This window comes from Salvelinus alpinus, chromosome 1 (genome assembly GCF_045679555.1).
Source record: "Salvelinus alpinus chromosome 1, SLU_Salpinus.1, whole genome shotgun sequence".
Lineage (NCBI taxonomy): Eukaryota > Metazoa > Chordata > Actinopteri > Salmoniformes > Salmonidae > Salvelinus > Salvelinus alpinus.
Genome location: NC_092086.1, coordinates 115649868 through 115657444, shown reverse-complemented (window position 1 = coordinate 115657444; position 7577 = coordinate 115649868).

The window sequence follows — 7577 nt, the reverse complement described above, 5'->3', positions numbered from 1 at the left end:
CCCTATTATCCCCATTACTCCCCATTACCCCTATTACTCCCCATTATCCCCTATTACTCCGTATTACTCCCTATTATCCCCTATTACTACTTATTACTCCCTATTATCCCTTATTACCACTTATTACTCTTATTACTAGGCCACACGCTGAAGCCCCTATTACTACTTATTACTCCCTATTATCCCCTATTACTCCCCATTACTCCCCATTACCCCCTATTATCCCCTATTACTCCATATTATCCCATATTACTCCTTATTACTCCTTATTACTCCCTATTACTCTGATGGAACTTAAATAAACAACCCAAACCTGTGCAAGCAGTCTGACAGTCACATCATCATCATCACCATCATCATCATCACATTACTGTACTTGGCACAGACCATCACATACACTACATATACAGCAGTATGTGGACAAGTCTTCAAACTAGTGGATTCGTCCATTTCAGCCACACCGTTTGCTGACAGGTGTATAGAATCGAGCACACAGCCATGCAATCTCCATAGACAAACATTGGCAGTAGAATGTCCTTACTGAAGAGTTCAGTGACATTCAGAGTGGCACTGTCTTAGGAAAGCACCTTTCCAACAAGTCAATTTGTCAAATTTCGATCCTGCTAGAGCCGCCCCCTGGTCAACTGTAAGTGCTGTTGTTGTGAAGTGGAAACGTCTAGGAGCAACAACGGCTCAGCCGCAAAGTGGTAGGCCACACAAGCTCACAGAACAAGGCCGATGAGTGCTGAAGCTCGTAGCGCGCTAATATTGTCTTTTCTGGATCGCAACACTCACTAACGAGTTCCAAACTGCCTCTGGAAGCAACGTCAGCACAATAACTGTTCGTCTGGAGCATAATGAAACGGTTTTTCATGGCCGAGCAGCCGCACGCAAGCCTAAGATCACCATGCGCAATGCCAAGCGTCGGCTGGAGTGGTGTAAAGCTCACCGCCATTGGACTCTGGAGCCGTGGAAACGCGTTCTCTGGGGTGATGACTCACGCTTCACCATCTGGATGAATCTGGGTTTGGCAGATGCTGGAGAACGCTACCTGCCCCAATGCATAGTGCCAACTGTAACGTTTGGTGGAGGAGGAATAATGGTCTGGGGCTTTTTTTCATGGGTCGGGCCCCTTAGTTCCAGTGAAGGGACATCTTAACGCTACAGCATTCAATGACATTCTAGACGATTCTGTGCATCCAACTTTGTGGCAACAAAGCGAAGTCCATACAGAAATTTGTTGAGACCGGTGTGGAAGAACTTGACCGGCCTGTACAGAGCCCTGACCTCAACCCCATCGATGAATTGGAACGCCGACTGCGAGCCAGGCCTAATTGCCCAACATCAGTGCCCGACCTCACTAATGCTCCTGTGGCTGAAGTCCCCTCAGCAATGTTCAAACGTCCAGTGGAAAGCCTTCCCAGATGAATGGAGTATGGTATAGCAGCAAAGGGGGCACCATCTCCAAATTAATGCCCATGATTTTGGAATGAGATGTTGGACGAGCAGGTGTCCACATACTTTTGGTCATGTATTGTACCTATGTATGTAGATGATGTATTGCTCTATGTGGGCAATGCACCTCAGTCATTACTTAACCTTCTCAGCATCTTTAATAACTATTTATATCTGGATTTAAAATCAACAGGACAAAATCTGCTCTATTACCCCTGAACGAAGCAAAGCTGCCACTAAACATTCCCAGTCCAGCACTTCCGCTACGTGCTAATAGACATAGATCCTTATTCGCAATTAATAGTCAAAAAAACATATTCAATAACATCATAAAAAGCACAGTCTGATGTGGAAAGATGCAAATCCCAAACTTATTCCAGGCTCGAGTCTCGATAAATAAAATTCATATATTGCCAACAATCAACTTCTATAGTTCCATGATCCCTCTTCCACCACCAACAGGAAGTTGGGATAGTGTATATTCATTACTTGGAAGAGATCCCTCTTTCACCACCAACAGGAAGTTGGGATAGTCTACATTCATCACTTGGAAGAGATCCCTCTTTCACCACCAACAGGAAGTTAGGATAGTCTACATTCATTACTTGGAAGAGATCCCACTAACACCACCAACAGGAAGTTGGGATAGTCTACATTCATCACTTGGAAGAGATCCCTCTTTCACCATCAACAGGAAGTTAGGATAGTCTACATTCATTACTTGGAAGAGATGCCTCTTTCACCACCAACAGGAAGTTAGGATAGTCTACATTCATTACTTGGAAGAGATCCCACTAACACCACCAACAGGAAGTTGGGATAGTCTACATTCGTCACTTGGAAGAGATCCCTCTTTCACCACCAACAGGAAGTTAGGATAGTCTACATTCATTACTTGGAAGAGATCCCACTAACACCACCAACAGGAAGTTGGGATAGTCTACATTCGTCACTTGGAAGAGATCCCTCTTTCACCACCAACAGGAAGTTAGGATAGTCTACATTCATTACTTGGAAGAGATCCCACTAACACCACCAACAGGAAGTTGGGATAGTCTACATTCATCACTTGGAAGAGATCCCTCTTTCACCATCAACAGGAAGTTAGGATAGTCTACATTCATTACTTGGAAGAGATGCCTCTTTCACCACCAACAGGAAGTTAGGATAGTCTACATTCATTACTTGGAAGAGATCCCACTAACACCACCAACAGGAAGTTGGGATAGTATACATTCGTCACTTGGAAGAGATCCCTCTTTCACCACCAACAGGAAGTTAGGATAGTCTACATTCATTACTTGGAAGAGATCCCACTAACACCACCAACAGGAAGTTGGGATAGTCTACATTCGTCACTTGGAAGAGATCCCTCTTTCACCACCAACAGGAAGTTAGGATAGTCTACATTCATTACTTGGAAGAGATCCCACTAACACCACCAACAGGAAGTTGGGATAGTCTACATTCATTACTTGGAAGAGATGCCTCTTTCACCACCAACAGGAAGTTAGGATAGTCTACATTCATTACTTGGAAGAGATCCCACTAACACCACCAACAGGAAGTTGGGATAGTCTACATTCATCACTTGGAAGAGATCCCTCTTTCACCATCAACAGGAAGTTAGGATAGTCTACATTCATTACTTGGAAGAGATGCCTCTTTCACCACCAACAGGAAGTTAGGATAGTCTACATTCATTACTTGGAAGAGATGCCTCTTTCACCACCAACAGGAAGTTAGGATAGTCTACATTCATCACATGGAAGAGATCCCTCTAACACCACCAACAGGAAGTTAGGATAGTCTACATTCATCACTTGGAAGAGATCCCTCTTTCACCACCAACAGGAAGTTAGGATAGTCTACATTCCTCACTTGGAAGAGATGCCTCTTTCACCACCAACAGGAAGTTAGGATAGTCTACATTCATCACTTGGAAGAGATCCCTCTAACACCACCAACAGGAAGTTAGGATAGTCTACATTCATCACTTGGAAGAGATCCCTCTTTCACCACCAACAGGAAGTTAGGATAGTCTACATGCCTCACTTGGAAGAGATGCCTCTTTCACCACCAACAGGAAGTTAGGATAGTCTACATTCATCACTTGGAAGAGATCCCTCTTTCACCACCAACAGGAAGTTGTGATAGTCTACATTCATCACTTGGAAGAGATCCCTCTTTCACCACCAACAGGAAGTTAGGATAGTCTACATTCCTCACTTGGAAGAGATCCCTCTTTTACCACCAACAGGAAGTTAGGAAAGTCTACATTCATTACTTGGAAGAGATCCCTCTTTCACCCCCAACAGGAAGTTAGGATAGTCTACATTCATCACTTGGAAGAGATCCCTCTTTCACCATCAACAGGAAGTTAGGATAGTCTACATTCATCACTTGGAAGAGATCCCTCTTTCACCACCAACAGGAAGTTAGGATAGTCTACATTCATCACTTGGAAGAGATCCCTCTTTCACCCCCAACAGGAAGTTAGGATAGTCTACATTCATCACTTGGAAGAGATCCCTCTTTCACCACCAACAGGAAGTTAGGATAGTCTACATTCATCACTTGGAAGAGATCCCTCTTTCACCACCAACAGGAAGTTAGGATAGTCTACATTCATCACTTGGAAGAGATGCCTCTTTCACCACCAACAGGAAGTTAGGATAGTCTACATTCATCACTTGGAAGACATCCCTCTTTCACCCCCAACAGGAAGTTAGGATAGTCTACATTCATCACTTGGATGAGATCCCTCTTTCACCACCAACAGGAAGTTGGGATAGTCTACATTCATCACTTGGAAGAGATGCCTCTTTCAACACCAACAGGAAGTTAGGATAGTCTACATTCATTACTTGGAAGAGATCCCTCTTTCACCCCCAACAGGAAGTTAGGATAGTCTACATTCATTACTTGGAAGAGATCCCTCTTTCACCCCCAACAGGAAGTTAGGATAGTCTACATTCATCACTTGGAAGAGATCCCTCTTTCACCCCCAACAGGAAGTTAGGATAGTCTACATTCATCACTTGGAAGAGATCCCTCTTTCACCCCCAACAGGAAGTTAGGATAGTCTACATTCCTCACTTGGAAGAGATCCCACTAACACCACCAACAGGAAGTTAGGATAGTCTACATTCATCACTTGGAAGAGATCCCACTAACACCACCAACAGGAAGTTAGGATAGTCTACATTCATCACTTGGAAGAGATGCCTCTTTCACCACCAACAGGAAGTTAGGATAGTCTACATTCATCACTTGGAAGAGATCCCTCTTTCACCCCCAACAGGAAGTTAGGATAGTCTACATTCCTCACTTGGAAGAGATCCCACTAACACCCCCAACAGGAAGTTAGGATAGTCTACATTCATCACTTGGAAGAGATGCCTCTTTCACCCCCAACAGGAAGTTAGGATAGTCTACATTCATCACTTGGAAGAGATCCCTCTTTCACCCCCAACAGGAAGTTAGGATAGTCTACATTCATCACTTGGAAAAGATCCCACTAACACCACCAACAGGAAGTTAGGATAGTCTACATTCATCACTTGGAAGAGATGCCTCTTTCACCCCAAACAGGAAGTTAGGATAGTCTACATTCATCACTTGGAAGAGATCCCTCTTTCACCACCAACAGGAAGTTAGGATAGTCTACATTCATCACTTGGAAGAGATCCCACTAACACCACCAACAGGAAGTTAGGATAGTCTACATTCATCACTTGGATGAGATCCCACTAACACCCCCAACAGGAAGTTAGGATAGTCTACATTCATCACTTGGAAGAGATCCCTCTAACACACCCAACAGGAAGTTGGGATAGTCTATATGCATCACTTGGAAGAGATCCCTCTTTCACCCCCAACAGGAAGTTAGGATAGTCTACATTCATCACTTGGAAGAGATGCCTCTTTCACCACCAACAGGAAGTTAGGATAGTCTACATTCATCACTTGGAAGAGATCCCTCTAACACCACCAACAGGAAGTTAGGATAGTCTACATTCATCACTTGGAAGAGATCCCTCTAACACCCCCAACAGGAAGTTAGGATAGTCTAAATTCTTCACTTGGAAGAGATGCCTCTTTCACCCCCAACAGGAAGTTAGGATAGTCTACATTCATCACTTGGAAGAGATCCCTCTAACACCCCCAACAGGAAGTTAGGATAGTCTACATTCATCACTTGGAAGAGATCCCTCTTTCACCACCAACAGGAAGTTAGGATAGACTACATTCATCACTTGGAAGAGATCCCTCTTTTACCACCAACAGGAAGTTAGGATAGTCTACATTCATTACTTGGAAGAGATCCCACTAACACCACCAACAGGAAGTTGGGATAGTCTACATTCATCACTTGGAAGAGATCCCTCTTTCACCCCCAACAGGAAGTTAGGATAGTCTACATTCATTACTTGGAAGAGATGCCTCTAACACCACCAACAGGAAGTTAGGATAGTCTACATTCATCACTTGGAAGAGATCCCTCTTTCACCCCCAACAGGAAGTTAGGATAGTCTACATTCATCACTTGGAAGAGATCCCTCTTTCACCCCCAACAGGAAGTTAGGATAGTCTACATTCATCACTTGGAAGAGATCCCTCTTTCACCACCAACAGGAAGTTAGGATAGTCTACATTCATTACTTGGAAGAGATCCCTCTAACACCACCAACAGGAAGTTAGGATAGTCTACATTCATCACTTGGAAGAGATCCCTCTAACACCACCAACAGGAAGTTAGGATAGTCTACATTCATCACTTGGAAGAGATGCCTCTTTCACCACCAACAGAAAGTTAGGATAGTCTACATTCATCACTTGGAAGAGGAAACTCAGGTAATAAATGTTCTACTCTTAAGTGGTAAAAAAATGTGCAGGGGGCCAAAACCTCCCAAATTTCAAATTCTATTTTCTGGGGGCTTTTATTTTATGTACAGCATTTTGTATTCATGGTTAAATCTTAATATTGTTGTATCCTGACGCCCCCTGGAGGAAAATCGTGTTGCCCCATCACAGACCCCAAAACCATAATACATTCTGATATCCCACTCATACTCCGCAAACTCAAATTTGGTCCTATCATTTCACAACTTATTCTAGTCTGGTTGTTTTCCAACCAGGCGCCAATCTCAAATACCATCCTCACCTTAACTTATTTCACGCTCTCAACCTGGGTGGACATCCTATCTCTTCTCCTCAACGGTATGAAAGAGGTTCATATTATCATTCATATTATCTCAGACATTGCTGAAGGCTGCTTTACCTGTCTCTGGAGTCACCTGGGGGCAAGAACAGCTCCGTTCTGCTTTACCTGTCTCTGGTCTCCTGGGGGCAAGAACAGATCCGTTCTGCTTTACCTGTCTCTGGAGTCACCTGGGGGTAAGAACAGCTCCATTCTGCTTTACCTGTCTCTGGTCTCCTGGGGGTAAGAACAGATCCGTTCTGCTTTACCTGTCTCTGGAGTCACCTGGGGGTAAGAACAGCTCCATTCTGCTTTACCTGTCTCTGGAGTCTCCTGGGGGTAAGAACAGCTCCATTCTGCTTTACCTGTCTCTGGAGTCACCTGGGGGTAAGAACAGCTCCATTCTGCTTTACCTGTCTCTGGAGTCACTTGGGGGCAAGAACAGATCCGTTCTGCTTTACCTGTCTCTGGAGTCACCTGGGGGTAAGAACTGCTCCGTTCTGCTTTACCTGTCTCTGGAGTCTCCTGGGGGTAAGAACAGCTCCATTCTGCTTTACCTGTCTCTGGAGTCACCTGGGGGTAAGAACAGATCCGTTCTGCTTTACCTGTCTCTGGAGTCTCCTGGGGGTAAGAACTGCTCCGTTCTGCTTTACCTGTCTCTGGAGTCTCCTGGGGGTAAGAACAGCTCCGTTCTGCTTTACCTGTCTCTGGAGTCTCCTGGGGGTAAGAACAGATCCGTTCTGCTTTACCTGTCTCTGGAGTCTCCTGGGGGTAAGAACAGATCCGTTCTGCTTTACCTGTCTCTGGAGTCACCTGGGGGCAAGAACAGCTCCATTCTGCTTTACCTGTCTCTGGAGTCACCTGGGGGTAAGAACAGCTCCATTCTGCTTTACCTGTCTCTGGAGTCACCTGGTGGTAA